This window comes from Schistocerca cancellata, chromosome 8 (genome assembly GCF_023864275.1).
Source record: "Schistocerca cancellata isolate TAMUIC-IGC-003103 chromosome 8, iqSchCanc2.1, whole genome shotgun sequence".
Taxonomy (NCBI): domain Eukaryota; kingdom Metazoa; phylum Arthropoda; class Insecta; order Orthoptera; family Acrididae; genus Schistocerca; species Schistocerca cancellata.
In genome coordinates this window covers 523,900,957-523,920,859 of record NC_064633.1, presented here as the reverse complement: position 1 = coordinate 523,920,859, position 19,903 = coordinate 523,900,957, and the positions used below count along the sequence as shown (strand labels likewise).

At 44.5% G+C, this 19,903-nt stretch overlaps 2 non-coding genes across 2 annotated transcripts; both read left to right on the top strand.

The window, feature by feature from the left end:
- Positions 1-19,221: 19,221 nt before the first annotated feature.
- Trnas-cga (transfer RNA serine (anticodon CGA)) lies at positions 19,222-19,297 on the top strand. The gene has a single exon. It is a non-coding gene; the product is annotated as a tRNA-Ser (tRNA).
- A 225-nt stretch (positions 19,298-19,522) lies between these two features.
- On the top strand, positions 19,523-19,597 carry Trnal-caa (transfer RNA leucine (anticodon CAA)). Its single transcript has one exon. It is a non-coding gene; the product is annotated as a tRNA-Leu (tRNA).
- Positions 19,598-19,903: the final 306 nt, after the last annotated feature.

Here is a 19,903-nt window from a genome sequence, read left to right as displayed (position 1 = left end):
CAATATTTATTTTCATTTCTTTTTCTTCTTGATATCATTCATAACAAAGTCCACTTATGATTATTCCACAAATTTAATTCATGGGATGTGAAACATGACCTTGTTACTCGCTAAAAAACTAATTTTTATATATCAGTATCAGATTTAACTAAACTTGATGTAAAATCTAATTATAAACAAATATCCAGACGTGACATACTTTTTGTAACCATACAAATATCTTTTGTTTTCTAAGAACTTTGCATTCGCAAAAAATATAATTTCATTAAACTTTGTTTCTATTTTACACATTTCTGGAAAGAACACTTTACCATGGAATTAGCGCCAAATGTGTCTCTTTTTATGAGTCATTTTAGTTCTTCACTACAGCGCAATTTCTTCCTGTAAGGTCTTAGACTGGTTATATATTGCGCATTTACACTTTGTTCGATTATTATCAGAAAGTGCGTATGGTTCAAATGGCTCTGAGCAGTATGGAACTTAACTGCCGAGGTCGTCAGTCCCCCAGAACTTAGAACTAATTAAACCTTACTAACCTAAGGACATCACACACATCCATGCCCGAGGCAGGACTCGAACCTGCGACCGTAGCGATCGCGGGGTTCGAGACTCTAGCGCCTAGAACCGCTCGGCCACTCCGGCCGGCACAGTGCGTATGAAAATGTTTCTGACTCATGTTAAAAGTGTTATGTTATAACGTCGTGTATGATGTATGTGAACTATTTTGTGGTAGGTGAGTATAAAAATAAAAAGTGTTGAAACAAAAAAGTTAACACAACGCTCCAGACTTGTCATACTAAAAAAACCTCGAAACTTACACTTTAATCAAGATTTCTAACGAATGCAAACCCCTAGACGCTGATTCCATGTGCAAGATTCACTGATCGGCCAGAACATCATCAACACCGACCTACTATCGATATAAAGCCGCCCACACGACAGTGGCTTCACCTCATATCTCACGAACAGATGTTTCAACACTAACGTGCAGGATAAACAATCAACACAACACGGTATCCAAGCTGGAGTACCCCAAGGAAGCATCCTGGGGCCCATCTTGTTTAACCTGTACATTAATGACTTCCCAGCGACACGAAACACGACGTTAGCCGTCTACGCGGATGACACAGCCATCCTCGCGCAAGACTGGAAACCGTCGAACATCAACTCACGAATACAGACAGCACTCAGAACAGCTGAGCCTTGGCTGGAGCGATGGCGTATTAAACTAAACGTCGACAAGTGCGAAGCAGTTCTGTTCACACGCAGACCGAAACTACTGCGCAAACACCAACACTGTAAACCGATAACGCTACATACACGCCCAATACGTTTCCGAGAGAAAGTAAGATACCTTGGTGTCTGGCTGGACCGGAAACTTACATGGGGGGACCACATCGAATACGTTGCCAACCGAGCGCACGCGAGGCTCAAACAGCTCTACCCAATGCTCTACAGGGAAAGCACACTGAATAGGAGGGTGTCGAGGTCCTTATACATGACACTGATTAGACCTCTGATGACGTACGCAGCTCCCGTCTGGGGATATGCAGCTCCCACACGACTGCGCCGCCTGCAGATCATACAGAACAAAGTGCTACGAATCATTAGCAATGCTCCACGCTACACACGCACCGTGGATCTTCACCATGAATACCGCCTTGATACCCTCAAGGAAGTATTCAAGAAACACGCCACACGACTATACAGGAACTCGAGACACTCGAACAATCCTTTCATCCTCACTCTGGGAAACTACGATCACAACCACAGGTGGAAACACAAGCGACCAAAGACACTGCTAGCTAGGGCATAACCACCTATGGTAAACTAACATACGCAAACAGCGACAAACGTCGGTAAGCCCCTGCATATCAGCAATACTGACTGGCAACTACCAGCTGCTATTAGAGCCGACCAACAGGCCACAGCAGGGACACCGACGAGCTCGCCCACAGACGCACGAACAATCTCCCAACACTCCCTCACACTGTGCCTCCGGTATATGACCTATCGGACACAAGACCGATAACAAACATAACTGTTGCAGGTTGCAGGACGCTGAACGAGGACTCTGTACCAGCACCCAGCGCCAGCCGCCGAGCAGCACAAACGCACAACGTCAAGGTATCGACATGCATGATACCCTCTACTAACAAAGCCTATCCTTGCACAACCTATCGCAGGCAGCAAGACAACCGCTACTGCTCTTGCCGCCCGACCTAACTTTCGCAGAGGTTTTTTTCCCTTGGCTCTTGCCTTGGCACTTTTTTTCCTCTGCCATTCAAATCGCTACCCTTCATCAGATTTCGACCAATCTATCTCCAGATGAGCGCGTATTAATGGTTAATCCTAACCAGACGTACGCAAACATCGCAGTACCCACATCCTGCGACACCTCACTTTAGTGAATACTAACCTTTATGCAGAGATGGCAGTAGACCTTTTGTGTTGGCCATCATGCCGGTGTGGGCGTGGAGGGGCTCCACCTCTATATAAAAAAAAAGTGGCTTCACCTGGCGAGGAATCACCGCCAGCCAGACTTACGCACCGTGCATTTACCAACAGTGAGCGTGCTGTCCGTCCATGCTATTGGGAAGTGCGCCATCTATCTAAGTCTGACCGAGGGCAGGCTGTGATAGCCCGGAGGCTCCGCACGGGCATTTCGAAAACTGCACGACTTGTCCGGTTTTCGAGGAGTGCTGTGATAAGTGTCTTCAAGACGTGGCGAAACCAAGGTGGAAGCACGTCCAGGCGTCGTGGAGTTAGCCGGCCTGCCCTCATTACAGATGTCGGACGTCGTAGTCTGGGCAGACTGGTAATACAGGAGAGGCGGAGAACTGTGGTGGAACTAGCATCAGACTTTAATGCTGGGAGAGTGTAAGTGTGTCTGGACTCACAGTGCATCGAACACTCCTAACGATTAGACTCCACAGCCAGCGACTCATGTACCGGGTGATCAAAAAGTCAGTATAAATTTGAAAAACTGAATAAATCACGCAATAATGTAGATATAGAGGTACAGATTGACACACATGCTTGGAATGACCTAGGGTTTTATTAGAACCAAAATAATACAAAAGTTAAAAAAATGTCCGACAGATGGCGCTTCATCTGATCAGAATAGCAATAATTAGAATAACAGAGTAAGACAAAGCAAAGACGATGTTCTTTACAGGAAATGCTCAATATGGCCACCATCATTCCTCAACAATAGCTGTATTCGAGGAATAATGTTGTGAACAGCGCTGTAAAGCATGTCCGGAGTTATGATGAGGCATTGGCGTCGAATGTTGTCTTTCAGCATCCCTAGAGATGTTGGTCGATCACGATACATTTGCGACTTCAGGTAACCCCAAAGCCAATAATCGCACGGACTGAGGTCTGGGGACCTGGGAGGCCAAGCATGACGAAAGTGGCGTCTGAGCACACGATCATCACCAAACGACGCGCGCAAGAGATCTGTCACGCGTTTAGCAATATAGGGTGGAGCGCCATCCTGCATAAACATAGTACGTTCCAGCAGGTGTTTATCAGCCGGGCTGGGGATGATGCGATTCTGTAACATATCGGCGTACCTCTCACACGTCACGGTAGCAGTTACAAAACCAGAATCACGCATTTCCTCGAAGAAAAAAGGCCCGATAACGGTAGATGTGGTAAATCCAACCCATACCGTGACTTTCTCGTCGTGCATTGGAGTTTCCACGACAGTTCTAGGATTTTCGGTAGCCGAATTCTGCAATTGTGGGCGTTGACAGACCCTCGTAACGTGAACTGAGCTTCGTCGGTCCACAACACGTTACTCAACCTGTTGTGACTTGGCAAGACAGCCAAGCCACTATGATTGGTAGCCGAAAAGCACGCGTTTAAGCTCACGCAGGCTGGCGTGAGGTCTGGAACAGTTAAAGGCATTGAGACTGGCAAATAAAGTAAGTAGCTGATGGAATACTTAACTTTAATCCATAATTGGTGAACATCGGTCTGACGGTACATGCATCACAAGATAAATAGCAAATGATAATGGCGCCTTGCTAGGTCGTAGCAAATGACGTAGCTGAAGGCTATGCTAACTATCGTCTCAGCAAATGAGAGCGTAATTTGTCAGTGAACCATCTCTAGCAAAGTCGGCTGTACAACTGGGGCGAGTGCTAGGAAGTGTCTCTAGCCCTGCCGTGTGGCGGCGCTCGGTCTGCAATCACTGACAGTGGCGAAACACGGGTCCGTCGTATACTAGCGGACCGCGGCCGATTTAAAGGCTACCACCTAGCAAGTGTGGTGTCTGGCGGTGACACCACACAACCAATCGTCATCTTCCGCCATCTTTTGAAACGCCCACACCGCAAATGCCCTCCGCTTCACTAAATTGTCAGGTAACAGTTCATGATGCCGATGGAGTTTGTATGGATAACATCGGAGGGTACGCCTAAGTCCCAACCAAATAGTAGTGTATGGAATGCCGGTGCGACGTGCGACTACACGAACGCTGACTTCCCCGTGCATAGAAGAACCCGCTACAGTCTCCATGTCTTCCTGAACTGTCTCAGCAGCATTACGCCTTGTGCTCGGTCGGCCACTACGGGGTCTATCCTCTAAACAACCCGTGGCTTCGAACTTCGAAATCATTCTCGCCACAGCTGCATTTGTCAACGGACCTTTACCCGTTCGAATCCCCTTCCTATGGCGATAGGATCGTAATGCTGAACTAGCACACTCCCCATTCTGATAATACAGCTTCACTAAAAGCGTCTTTTCAGGTAACGTCAACATGCTGCGACTGCTGGCGCATCTGATTCTCTCCCTTTTATTTTTTATTTCTTTATTGTTACTTTTAAACCTGTTACAGGCAGGCCATCAGCGGCATAGTACGCCGCTCTTTGGCCACAGAGAATACAAAAGATACAAATGAAGACAATTAGAGAGAAAAATACGGTGGATATAAAAACGGAGACATACACTATTAAAATACATGGAGCCGTTCACAGGCGTATTTTCTCTCTCATTACAGCTCCTTTTATACACGATTGTCATGCGCTGTCACTGACGTTTTGCTGTCCAGCGCCATCTGTCGGAAATTTTGTCAACTTTTTTTTGTTCTAATAAAACCTCATGTCATTCCAAGCATGTGTGTCAATTTGTACCTCTCTATCTACATTATTCCGTGGTTTATTAAGTTTTCAAATTTATACTGACTTTTTGATCACCCGGTATGTGCCAATGAAGACACGGCGACATCGGCAGCTGCTACTGAAATGGGCACGTTATACCGTCCCCAGTGAAATACTAAGAAAAGAGTTAAAAACAGTATTTATAAAGAAGAGACATTTAATAATTGAATAATAAGTGGACACTAGCCGCTCAGGTGAACGTATACTTTTCACATGTATCCGTATTGCAATAATTTCTCTGTGTAAGTTTCGAGGGCAAAGAAATATAAAGATGCACTCGAAACAAAATGATCTAAAGATACGAAAAGATGCGCTCTTTTGTTAATTTTTTAGTCGTCTTCACTTCTTCTCTCGTCTTGGTTGCGTGTAGACGGACATCTTGCGAGTGCTGGCAAATGTAAACATATTTGTACTAATTAAGTAGATAATATATTGATTTAATATTGTTCACTTTTAATTTGTAAGAGGTGATCCCGATTTCATGTCCACCTTCCTTGAATTAACCTGCATTAGAGTAATTTACAGTGCAACAATCGCAGCGGCCGATGCAGCCAACGACGCCATTGCGTGGCGATATTAACTTCTAAAAATTATCAGGAGCGGAAAACTCGCCCACTGTTAACATGATGATGAGATCCCATACTCCGAGCGTAGGGGACGATAAGGGAGACCCGCATAGTTGACTAGGCAAGGTCCTAGCGGAGGTGGTTTGCCATTGTCTTCCTCCGACCGTAATGAATGATGATGATGAAAACGACACGACAACACCCAGTCATCTCGAGGCAGGGAAAATCCTTGGCCCCGCTGGGAATCGAACCCGGGACCCCGTGCGCGGGAAGCGAGAACGCTACCGCAAAACCACGAGCTGCGGACATAATATACATTTTTCTCCGCAGCCGCCCGACGTTGCACAAAATACGTAGCTTCAGTACAACAGCTGAGAGCCAGAGCCAGGACTCCGACTGCAATGCAATGGTTAACGGAGGTAAGAAGAAATACTCTCGCGTGTGTGTGGGCCGCAATTGTAATTAGTAACTAAAGATTTTTTTGCTTTGAGGTGAACAGACTAGGCGCGCAAATTAATATGAAAAGTTTATTCCATTGTTCAATTTATATGCTCATGTTTTAAGATTCAGCGAGTCTTACAGTCATTAACGTAAGAAATAATTTCCACTGAAGATTAATTTTGTTAAAAAGGAGACAACTTCACAAAATCATTTAATTGTAAGTCAAAATTGAATGAAATATCATTTTGATTAAGGCCCACCACGCAAGTCGGCAGCAATCACCATTCAAATGTTTTTTATTTCAGTCTTTGATCACAATATGAATTCTTTAGACGATGACCGGTTTCAGTCCGTAATGACGATCCTCAGGTCTTTTTTACACCATGTCCTAAAGTGATAAGGCCATAATGGCATCGTCAGAACATATAAATATTATCAACATAGCATCGTCATATAGATCTAAAATAAGGTGTAGAATAGGTCGCATCGTCCACACAGTCATTATTGCAATAATGATTGTAAGGACGACGCGGCCTATTCTACACCTAATTTTAGATCTATAAGACGATGCTATTATGGCCTTATCACTTTAAGAGATGGTGTAAAAAAGATCTGAGGATCGTCATTACGGAATGAAACCGGTCATCGTCTAAAAAATTCATATTGTGATCAAAGACTGAAATAAAAAACATTTGACAGTATTGGATCACTGTTTGTATACGCGACCATGTCGCAGCTGGTGCAATCACCATTACCAAACAATTTGTGTAGTAAAAAATAAATTAAATTACGACGGCCGACGGCCGCGACAACGTGACCTTTGGCGCTGGATGTTGGTGAAGTGGCAGAGCACTGTGTGGTCTGATGAATCCCGATACCTTCTTCATCATGGCGATGAGAGGGCGCGAATCAGTCGTCTTCCAGGGGAACAGCACATCAATACTTGTACTGCGGGACGGTGACAAGCTGGCGGCCGCTGCGTTATGTTCTGGGGAACATCAACGTCGGCATCCGTGGGTCCAGATGAACTCGTGCAGGGCACCACGATGGCCAAGGAGTATCGTACACTGATCACAGATCATGTACACCACTTCATGGCGATTATGTTTCCCGACGACAGATATAGTTTTCAACAAGATAATGCACCATGTCACAAGGCCAGGGGTGTGATGGAGTGTTTCGAGGATGATGTGCTGGGCCTCCAACTCGCCACGCCCGATCTGATCCCGATCTAACACATTTGGGATGTGACTGAACATGGCGTCAAAGCTCATCGCCCTCTTCCTGGAACTTACGAGAGTCAGGTGACTTGTGAGTTCAGATGTGGTGCTAGCTCCTCCAACGACCTACCAGGGCCTCATTGCTTCCTTGCCACAATGCGTCACAACAGTTATCCGTGCCAAAGAAGGACATATTGGCTATTTTGTAGGTGATCATGACGTTCTGGTTGATCAGTATATACATACAGGGCTAATCTTACACCTTCTCAGGGTGGACTTCTACCTCTCAGATCCTGTGGACTATTGTCAGAGATTATCTTGTCCATGTGTCCTTCTTGCGCCAGGAAATCCTTGCACAGGGCTCTCGAACCGTCAAAACTGTCGCTTTCTTCAGTGGAGTGAGTGTTACGAATTTTGAGGTCAATTCTACTACCACCATTACAGAACAATAACCTCATCCACTGTGTGGGAGGGCCCCCATTCAATCTGTTGCTGCTAATTGCTTTAAGGGGGGTAGGACGTCAAACGGGCCGACTTGGAGCAGGAGAGGCACCAAAGGACATTTTAATTTCCACTGTCTATACTTTTACAAGTAAATTCATAAAACTTTGTCAGGATGAACAGGGAGGATTCACGATTCACAGTCGTAGCAGCGGAAGTTCAAAAACATAACAAAATAATTTTTTTACATGTGAAATTTCATCATTTTTTCACTTACCATTGGCTGCAATTGTTGTTATAGGTACACTTTTCTTCGTAAGAAAGAGACTGTTCGATGAATTTTGCACAGCATACAAACCATACTTACAGGTGTCTGAAACTCTAAAATCTATTTAATTTATGAAAAAATGAATTAGCTGTTACGTTTTAAACTTTATGTTTAGAAAAAAAATCTAATTTTGTAGTTAATTATGTCAATTTTTACCACAGTTTTTAATAGATTTGGAAAATTCTACAGTTTCATACACCTGTAAGTATGGTTTGTATGCTGTGCAAAATTCATCAAAGAATCTCTCTCACTTGTGAAGAAAAATGTTCCTATAGCAACAAATGCAGCCAACAGTAAGTGAAAAAATGATGAAATTTCATATCTAAAAAAAATTTATTTTGTTATGTTTTTGCACTTCCACTGCTGTGAGTGTGAATCCTGAATCCTTCCTGGTCATGCTGACAAAGCAGTATGAATTTATTTGTAAAAATATAGACAGTAGAAAATAAAATGTCCTGTGGTGCCTCTCCTGCTCCAAGTCGGCCCGTTTGACGCCCTACCCCCCTCAAGTTCTGCGGTACAATGGGAACTGTGCCCTTATCCTCTTCAAATTGCTGCAGTGACAGAGTGTTTGCAGCTTCGAGTAACACTTCCTGAGATCAAAGCGCGCGTAACTGAGATGTGTATGCCACATTACTTTGTTAATGAGTTCTACTGGTACGCATAATGGCAATACTGTGTCACCTGCACAGCTCCGATAGAAGAGAATGCCGTCGGATAACAGGTAAAATCGTCTAATTGCTGCCTCTGACTGATCCTTCCGTCTCCTTTTCAGAGTTAATAGCGCTGGGTCCTTGTTCTGTTCCTTCACTGCATCCTTCAAGCTCACGGTTACGTAATTCTCAAAGGCCACTTTGAGCATATAAAGCAAACTGGAACGGTTCTCCTCCACTCCTTCATTCTCTCCTTCAGCCAAACCTGCCGGAGAACAGTACCTCCAATGACACTGGTCTTACCTGGTACATATGTAAAGGAGAAATTTAAGTCTTGGAAGTAAGGTGTCCACAGTGCTGTTCTCTTGTGTGTTACTTAGGCGGTTAATAAGAATTCAATAATTTTTTGGTATGTGAAGATCATTGTTTTTCTCCCAAACAAGAAGAACTCGAGTTTTTGGGATCCCACAGCCACAGCTGGAGCTTCTAGCTCTGTAACGGAATAATTTCTCTCTCATTTTGACAGAACATGGCCCCTGAACGTGTAACGCCGGAAATGCATATCCTCCTATTTCCATCTATTGTACTATTATTTTTTTTCCTTGCTTTGTTACCTCAACATATGACATTTCTGTCTCTTTGTATATTGTAATTGTTTTACTATTTGTATATTTATGCATTTATGTCGATGTATAATTGGTTTGTTTCGTAAATATTATTTGTATTTTTACGCTGGGTCTTGCCTAGGGAAAACTGCTATCGAACGATTACGTCGATAGGTCGTGTGAAGAATCAAAGTGTGTAGGATCTTTGGTAGTGTTAACTCTGCCGCGTGGAGCGCGGGCTGAGCAGAAAAGAGTGTGGCGGGAGTAGCGAGTGGAGCAGGTGTGTTGTGTGACGCTCCCGCGAGTTGCCGCGCTTTCGGGGTTTGGCAGCATGTAATTGCGCTCGACTTGCGATGATAGTTTCTGACATGGTGTCGCGGACGGGAAGCATTAGCTGGCGCACATCAAGAGCCCGTTTCGCCTGGTGACCGTGTCGAGAAGAAGGCGCGCCAACATCCAGCTTCTGCAACAGCGACGGCCGACTATGAGTGACTGTCGCCACCTCCTCGATCGACGGCTTCAAACCTTCAATCAACCAACAAGGAAGACTGGAAGCAAGTAAAGTTTTAGAACTGTATGGCAGACCTCAGCTTTTCAAACTGTACCAATTTCGTAACTATAATTACAGCAACTTAGCATGAACCTTTGTTGCTCATTGTCCCAATTGCATTGCCAAGCAGGGTCCCTTCCTTTTCCGAAATGAACCCGAGTGTCGTTGAAATTTAAACGCCAGCACTAAAGTAATATAGCTAATTCTATTTCACTGCTTTAATTTCAAAGTTCAGTTAGCTGGCTACAATATTCAGATTACACAAGCACAAATTAAGAGTGCGAGTTTTGTTACCATATTTTAGCTTACCTGTGACTGCAGCTCAGCTTGGTACGTACTAAATTTTACTATTGTTAATTGTTCAGAATCATTTAATTCAGGCTCAAAGTTAAATCTCTTCTTTCTAAATTGCGTAGATTCAAGTAGCTTTTGAAATGATTCTTGAGGTAGTCCAAGACTAACCGTATTTTACTGAATTTCGATGTGCTTCAGAAAGAAAGCTCACTATTAACTTCAGTCACTAAATTAACTTTCGATTTTCCGGTTTTATTAATTCTTTTGCTAAATTAAGTCAGGGTGTAGCGAAATTTATTACTTCTGGCAAACTTTCAGTTTTCACACTACACGTGTCAACCTTCAGTTGCCACGCTTCTAGTGCTAATTATATGTGTAATAACCTTTCTTTTTCAGTTACTATAGTAATTGTCCTTAGGACTGGCGACCGTGATTTCCCCCAAATCTCAAATACCTAATTACCGCTGGTTAATTGTTAACGTAACGGCTGCACATTTACTTTCTTTATTAACTTTACCCCTTTTCAAAATTAATTTCCACCAGTTTCATTAGCACATTTCCTTTCATTTAGATGTAACCCTTTCCTCCCTCTTTACCGACAGGTTAACTTCGGTGACGATTGCTTTTCCAAAACTCCCATTAGGTACACGCGGTTTCATTTTTCACTGTCATTAAGGTCGGTAAGTGAGGGGGAGGTTACAAACGCAGTCGTCTTGTTTCCAGAATGAGATTTTCACTCTGCAGCGGAGTGTGCGCCGATATGAAACTTCCTGGCAGATTAAAACTGTGTGCCCGACCGAGACTCGAACTCGGGACCTTTGCCTTTCGCGGGCAAGTGCTCTAGCAACTGAGCTACCCAACCAAGGTTCGCAGGAGAGCTTCTGTAAAGTTTGGAAGGTAGGAGACGAGGTACTGGCAGAGTAAAGCTGTGGTGACGGCGCGTGAGTCGTGCTTGGGTAGCTCAGCTGGTAGAGCACTTGCCCGCGAAAGGCAAAGATCCCGAGTTCGAGTCTCGGTCCGGCACACAGTTTTAATCTTCCAGGAAGTTTCAATCGTCTTGTTGATTGGGTTTCTGTCCTCTGCATATTCCTGAAATATCACAATATCGTATTCAGAATATGCACTCAGCGACCAAACTGAGATGTGACAGTAGTTGTACTCTTCCTAATGCTGATTTTAGGGCTTGAAATTCCTGTTCTGCTTTGTGTTCCGAGACCGAGGCGTCTTCTTGCCTGTCAGTAGGCAGACTCATGATGACGTTTTGCTCTTTCGCTTGTCTGGGTACAGGAATATTCCTTCTCTTTTTTCGCAAGTCATTCGTTTTATAAGAAAATTCTAACTCTCGCTGAATGCTCCTGGATGCTTCTGCGTTGTCTCCACACCTCCCTGCTAGTCCTGCTAGTATTTGTCGACATTTGAAGGGCAACTTCGTATAGAGGAACTGTATGATTTCGCTTGCACCACATGGAGCATCAAAAACTGGTAGTTCTTCACCAATGAATCAAAACGTTTAACCACACTTTCGAATCCCGACGAGTCTAGGTCTCTGGACGTCATGATTTCTTGTTTAAGTCATTCTTGCATCTCTCATGACCAGCAGCTGGCAAGGAAACCATTCCTAAGTTCTTGGTACATATTGCAGATGGCCGCAATTCCTCGAAATCTTTCCACAATTGATCCTTCCAGTCGACCACACTCGAATTCTTATTTATAACCTAAGGGCCACAAGAGGGGGAGATAGCTTTGTCAAATTGAGAAAGCCAAGCCTTTTGATGTAACGTACTACCACTGTCTTTATAATTTTGAAAATTTTGTACTGAAATCAAGTGCTTGTATTTAAAGCCTCTGTCAGTAATTGTATTTGTCCTTTCTTGACTTTCAGAAACAGGCACATCTTCGATATGATGCGTAATCCCATGAGACAAGGTACTACTGTGTCTTGCTACACTGCTTTCGTCCTGTACGTGTGAGCCTCCTTCAATTTGGACAGGTCTTCACTCGTTTGTTCTAACTGACTGATTCTATTGGAATTTTTTCACATTTCCTCTTTCATTTCTTTCACTGTCTTCGTGCCCTGTTCTTGTAGCGTTGCCAAAACCTGTGTCGCCTGAATTGTCGTAGTTTTAGCTTGCCTCGCATGCTTATTCACTATTAGCGTCTCTTACCTTGCATTTAGAGCTTCGATCCTGACTACTCTTGCACCTTTCTTTGTGTCAGTGACAACTTGTTTTGACGTGTCTGACATCTGCTTAATGACTGTCACCTCGTCTTTAATATTGCCTGTGTCTTTCCTTATTTCTTTCTCAAATTGCTTTCTTTCCTGTTCTCTTTACATCCCTCCCCACTGCCATTCTCTACCTTCATGCTCCCTTTCTTCTTCTCTTCTCTCTTCTGACTGCCCCAAAAATTCTAGGACTGGGCCCATCTGTGCGTTTGTATGCACACTCTTTTTCCAGAGATACCAGAGAACTCGCAGCACGGCGTTACGGGGTTGGCGAAGCCAACCTCTCATTTTTTCCTGCTGAAGAATTCTTGGTTATCACCTATGCACCTATATGTCATGAATTTACTTTCCCTTCGTCTTTCCTTTCTTCTGCGTCACTAGGTAGTGCCCCACAATCTGGCACAGCCTCCTCTACACTAGCATCATTTCTGTGTTGCTCTTCCAGTTATACACGGTCGTCACTGGTCTAGTCCGTCCTCCTACCTTTTTCTTGAGTAATACTACTAAATTCTCTGATTTTATCTTCAGTGTGAGCCAAACATGCCTTGCTTCTTGTGAACACATTTGTAATCGTCTACCACATCATGATCAGAAACACTTTCCTCATGAACTTTCTCAAGGGCAATAAAAATATAGCCTACACTATACTCACTCAGAAATACAACAATTACTAAGCCCCTCCAAAAATGATCTACGCTGTTAGTGACGCCATAAGTCGCATAATGTGATGCAAAACCCACAGACAATATTGAGCGAAAACAAGGAGAAAAATATGTAGATTAGTACATTCATGTTACTAATTCTAGCTACTGTAAATCAAATTATTCACAATCCTGTCAAATCATCGAACAGGAAAAAAAAAACCATTTACATGACAGCAAATAAAAATACACTCCTGGAAATTGAAATAAGAACACCGTAAATTCATTGTTCCAGGAAGGGGAAACTTTATTGACACATTCCTGGGGTCAGATACATCACATGATCACACTGACAGAACCACAGGCACATAGACACAGGCAACAGAGCATGCACAATTTCGGCACTAGTACAGTGTATATCCACCTTTCGCAGCAATGCAGGCTGCTATTCTCCCATGGAGACGATCGTAGAAATGCTGGATGTAGTCCTGTGGAACGGCTTGCCTCAGTTGGACCAGCGTTCGTGCTGGACGTGCAGACCGCGTGAAACGACGCTTCATCCAGTCCCAAACATGATCAATGGGGGACAGATCCGGAGATCTTGCTGACCAGGGTAGTTGACTTACACCTTCTAGAGCACGTTGGGTGGCACGGGATACATGCGGACGTGCATTGTCCTGTTGGAACAGCAAGTTCCCTTGCCGGTCTAGGAATGGTAGAACGATGGGTTCAATGACGGTTTGGATGTACCGTGCACTATTCAGTGTCCCCTCGACGATCACCAGTGGTGTACGGCCAGTGTAGGAGGTCGCTCCCCACACCATGATGCCGGGTGTTGGCCCTGTGTGCCTCGGTCGTATGCAGTCCTGATTGTGGCGCTCACCTGCACGGCGCCAAACACGCATACGACCATCATTGGCACCAAGGCAGAAGCGACTCTCATCGCTGAAGACGACACGTCTCCATTCGTCCCTCCATTCACGCCTGTCGAGACACCACTGGAGGCGGGTTCCACGATGTTGGGGCGTGAGCGGAAGACGGCCTAACGGTGTGCGGGACCGTAGCCCAGCTTCATGGAGACGGTTGCGAATGGTCCTCGCCGATACCCCAGGAGCAACAGTGTCCCTGGGAAGTGGCGGTGCGGTCCCCTACGGCACTGCGTAGGATCCTACGGTCTTGGCGTGCATCCGTGCGTCGCTGCGGTCCGGTCCCAGGTCGACGGGCACGTGCACCTTCCGCCGACCACTGGCGACAACATCGATGTACTGTGGAGACCTCACGCCCCACGTGTTGAGCAATTCGGCGGTACGTCCACCCGGCCTCCCGCATGCCCACTATATGCCCTCGCTCAAAGTCCGTCAACTGCACATACGGTTCACGTCCACGCTGTCGCGGCATGCTACCAGTGTTAAAGACTGCGATGGAGCTCCGTATGCCACGGCAAACTGGCTGACACTGACGGCGGCGGTGCACAAATGCTGCGCAGCTAGCGCCATTCGACGGCCAACACCGCGGTTCCTGGTGTGCCCGCTGTGCCGTGCGTGTGATCATTGCTTGTACAGCCCTCTCGCAGTGTCCGGAGCAAGTATGGTGGGTCTGACACACCGGTGTCAATGTGTTCTTTTTTCCATTTCCAGGAGTGTATGTACAGTTTACTCATTCATCTTTCATATGATAAGCAATAAGCATATGCCTTGTACAAATTACAAAACTACAGGGGACAATTCTGAGTCCCAAGATCTGAATTTACAAATTTGGCTCCCTGGCTCAATTGTAAATAAAACGTTGGAAGTGAGGCCTCCAGGAAACTAGATCCTGGTAGACCGTTGTACAACTCCACACAGAGCATCTGTGGTGTGAGTTGATTTTCGTAGTGTGGGACACCACTGCCTATTTCAGTCTGTTAGATAGTATTCCATGCTACAGAGTCACCCTTCAGCAACGCTAATGTAATATCACATACAACGGACATCTGGCTTTAACTAGTTAATATTTTGGGCGTAATGGTGAATCTGAAATTGCTGCAATGTAACAGATTCTCCACAACTTGAACTCTCTCCCACATAAATTACTTTAAAAAGAGTTGTAGGCTCTGATTTCTACTGAAATCAAAGATGGGTAGCATCATTGCACGAATTTATTTTCATAAAGACACAAAAGTAAAATACGATGAGCCAACAAAATAACACATACACTCATTAGCCAAAAGATTCTGACCACATGCTTAATAGCTTGTTTGTCCATCTTTGGAGTGAAATACGTCACTGATTTTGCGGATCAGGGAACTGACAGTTTCTTAGTAGATTAGCGGAGGTTTGTGGCATTAGATGTCTACGCACAGGTCGTGTAATTCGTGTAGATAATGGGCCAGTGATTTGCGTGTGTGATGATGGTGCCCGATACCCACCCACAAATAGTGAACACCTGATATTTACAGTTACATATTAAGATTTCGAACATTCAAATGAGCCCCCTTTTGTTCTTTATTTCAACAATAAGGCAATGAAATCAGGAATCTTTCAACATCCTTGTAGAGAACGTCAGTCTGTCCTTGGAACTCGTGACTGTGGAGAATAAGATAAATATTCTATAAAGTCAACTGGAACTACTGTCTCATGACGACTGTAAATATGGAACTGTTGACTATTCAAATAAATTAGAATGGTACGAAGACAGTGGATTTGACCTCATTGCACAAAAATGGTTACGCACTCTCATGGAGTTCGAACTACAAACCACACCGATATTTTATTTTTCTCGATACGAATATTTGTAGCCTTAATGTGCTGTAGCCCAAATGTCAAGTCTTCTCTGCTAAACCTCAGTGACAAACATTAAATTTCACCAACAACTTTGGTAAAATGAGTGGTATGTAACTTTGCCATTTGTGTGGCGCTTTGGGAGTATGTTACCCTTGCCTTGCACAGCAGACTGCCTTTATTTTACGCACACACACAAATCAAAAAGCTGTAACAATTTTTCCGGAGATCTGTTAGTGCACGAACATCACCAATAAATAATGAATAAAGAAATCAATCTGCTCACGAAACATTATTCCTATTAACTCAAATACTTTAATCACAATGTAACTCCTAACATATGTATTTTTAGAGTTGCATACAGTTTACCTGTAACCCTGATAAAAAAATACAGATGCAGCATGGAAATTGTGCTGAGAATTGCTCTAAATTTCCAAGGCATTTGTAACAACTTAATTGTTTGATTTACCAAGAGGTCTAATTAAAGAAAGAGAAATGTGGTTGATAAATTACATTGGAAATAGTGCATCTTTTGAAGTAGATACCATTTCACGGACAGCTGTACTATTTCTAGCAATGAGATGTAGGAAGCAGAAGGATGGGTGGGAAATCTAGACGGCTAACCACACAGGGAACTGCGGTAACTCAATGGTGCAAGTTCAAAATTTGTGCCGGACCAGGACTCAAAGCCGGATTTACCACTGCCCATGAGCAGTTGTCTCAACTGCTTCGGCCATCTGGACTTAGTCCCTGACTGACTCAAATTTCCAACTTACTGCATGCTGAAGCGCAGCGTCCCTCGGGTATTAAACTCTCCACTCGAAAATTGTGATTCCCGTAGGATTTCTGACAATATCTGTGCATCTGCACTGGAACAAAAGTCGAGGAGCTGTTACCCTCTTTTCCAGAACTGTACAGGGTTATTACAAATGATTGAAGCGATTTCACAGCTCTACAATAACTTTATTATTTGAGATATTTTCACAATGCTTTGCACACACATACAAAAACTCAAAAAGTTTTTTTAGGCGTTCACAAATGTTCGATATGTGCCCCTTTAGTGATTCGGCAGACATCAAGCCGATAATCAAGTTCCTCCCACACTCGGCGCAGCGTGTCCCCATCAATGAGATCGAAAGCATCGTTGATGCGAGCTCGCAGTTCTGGCACGTTTCTTGGTAGAGGAGGTTTAAACACTGAATCTTTCACATAACCCCACAGAAAGAAATCGCATGGGGTTAAGTCGGGAGAGCGTGGAGGCCATGACATGAATTGCTGATCATGATCTCCACCACGACCGATCCATCGGTTTTCCAATCTCCTGTTTAAGAAATGCCGATCATCATGATGGAAGTGCGGTGGAGCACCATCCTGTTGAAAGATGAAGTCGGCGCTGTCGGTCTCCAGTTGTGGCATGAGCCAATTTTCCAGCATGTCCAGATACACACATGAAACTTGCCCGCACGCGTTCAACTGTTTCCTCGCTCACTGCAGGCCGACCCGTTGATTTCCCCTTACAGAGGCATCCACAAGCTTTAAACTGCGCATACCATCGCCGAATGGAGTTAGCAGTTGGTGGATCTTTGTTGAACTTCGTCCTGAAGTGTCGTTGCACTGTTATGACTGACTGATGTGAGTGCATTTCAAGCACGACATACGCTTTCTCGGCTCCTGTCGCCATTTTGTCTCACTGCGCTCTCGTGCGCTCTGGCGGCAGGAACTTGAAGTGCGGCTTCAGCCGAACAAAACTGCATGAGTTTTTCTACGTATCTGTAGTGTGTCGTGACCATATGTCAATGAATGGAGCTACAGTGAATTTATGAAATCGCTTCAATCATTTGTAATAGCCCTGTATATATCTGAGTGTTGTCTCTTCTGTTGTTCATGACCTTCCTCTTTTTCAGTACAGATGCACAAATATTATTCAAACTCCTATGGGAATCAGAATTTGTAAGTAGAGAGTTTAAAGTCCAAGGGTCGCTGCATTGCAGCGTGCAGTGAGTTGGTAAACTATGTCAGTCAGGTGCCACGTACAGATCGCCAGCCCTCGGCTGTGGAGCAGCACAGACATTCTTTTTATGTCTCTGCCGTGATAGCGCATCCACAACGTTGCTTTTCCTCAGTCGTCTCTGTGCAACTTACTTTTTTCGGACGCATCATCACATTTTCACAACGAAAATCGTCATTGAATGTCATTTTTACAACTGTGTATGAGCGACCAAATCGTTGGAAACTGGGCAATTTTGTGGTGTTGAGGACCGATACTTTGCCCTGATGGCAACGAAAAGCAGTCATTGTAGCCTACTGATGAAACATTTGAGTTCAGATACTTATGCTATTAGGGTCATTGCAAATTTTGGCGATATACATCTCAGTAAATTAGCTTACCACGACTATTTTCATTCTCTGCTTTTGTATGGCTTTATATTCTGGGGTAACTCATCACTGAGTAAAAGATTGTTCATTGCACAAAAGCGAGTAATCAGAATAATTGCTGGAGCTCATCCAAGATCATCCTGCAGACACTTATTTAAAGAGCTAGGGATCTTCACTGTAGCCTCACAATATATATATTCACTTATCAAATTTGTTATTAACAATCCGAGCGAATTCAAAAGTAATAGCAGTGTACATGGCTACAACACTAGGAGAAAGGATGATCTTCACTACTCAAGGTTAAATCTAACTTTGTCTCAGAAGGGGGTAAATTATGCTGCGACAAAGTCTTTGGTCACTTACCTAATAACATCAAAAGTCTGACAGATAGCCATGTAGCATTTAAAAGCATCCCCAAGATTGGCGATCCTTTACAGAAGCTCGAAACTTAGGGCGGAGTTCAATGCGAGACGCCTATAACAGTTTCCACAACGAAACTTTGTCTTGAAACCTGGCAGGAAATCCAAAGAGATTCTGGTCGTATGTGAAGTATGTTAGCGGCAAGACACAATCAATGCCTTCTCTGCGCGATAACAATGGAGATACTATCGAAGACAGTGCCGCCAAAGCACATTTACTAAACACAGCCTTCCGAAATGCCTTCACAAAAGAAGAAGAAGTAAATATTCCAGAATTCGAATCGAGAACAGCTGCCAACTTGAGTAACGTAGAAGTAAATATCCTCAGAGTAGTTTCATATCAGCGCACACTCCGCTGCAGAGTGAAAATCTCATTCTGGAAACATCCCCCAGGCTGTGGCTAAGCCATGTCTCCGCAATATCCTTTCTTTCAGGAGTGCTAGTTCTGCAAGGTTCGCAGGAGAGCTTCTGTAAAGTTTGGAAGGTAGGAGACGAGGTACTGGCAGAAGTAAAGCTGTGAGTACCGGGCGTGAGTCGTGCTTCGGTAGCTCAGTTGGTAGAGCACTTGCCCGCGAAAGGCAAAGGTCCCGAGTTCGAGTCTCGGTCGGCACACAGTTTTAATCTGCCAGGAAGTTTCATATCAGCGCACACTCCGCTGCAGAGTGAAAATCTCATTCTGGAAACATCCCCCAGGCTGTGGCTAAGCCATGTCTCCGCAATATCCTTTCTTTCAGGAGTGCTAGTTCTGCAAGGTTCGCAGGAGAGCTTCTGTAAAGTTTGGAAGGTAGGAGACGAGGTACTGGCAGAAGTAAAGCTGTGAGTACCGGGCGTGAGTCGTGCTTCGGTAGCTCAGTTGGTAGAGCACTTGCCCGCAAAAGGCAAAGGTCCCGAGTTCGAGTCTCGGTCGGGCACACAGTTTTAATCTGCCAGGAAGTTTCATATCAGCGCACACTCCGCTGCAGAGTGAAAATCTCATTCTGGAAACATCCCCCAGGCTGTGGCTAAGCCATGTCTCCGCAATATCCTTTCTTTCAGGAGTGCTAGTTCTGCAAGGTTCGCAGGAGAGCTTCTGTAAAGTTTGGAAGGTAGGAGACGAGGAACTGGCAGAAGTAAAGCTGTGAGTACCGGGCGTGAGTCGTGCTTCGGTAGCTCAGTTGGTAGAGCACTTGCCCGCGAAAGGCAAAGGTCTCGAGTTCGAGTCTCGGTCGGGCACACAGT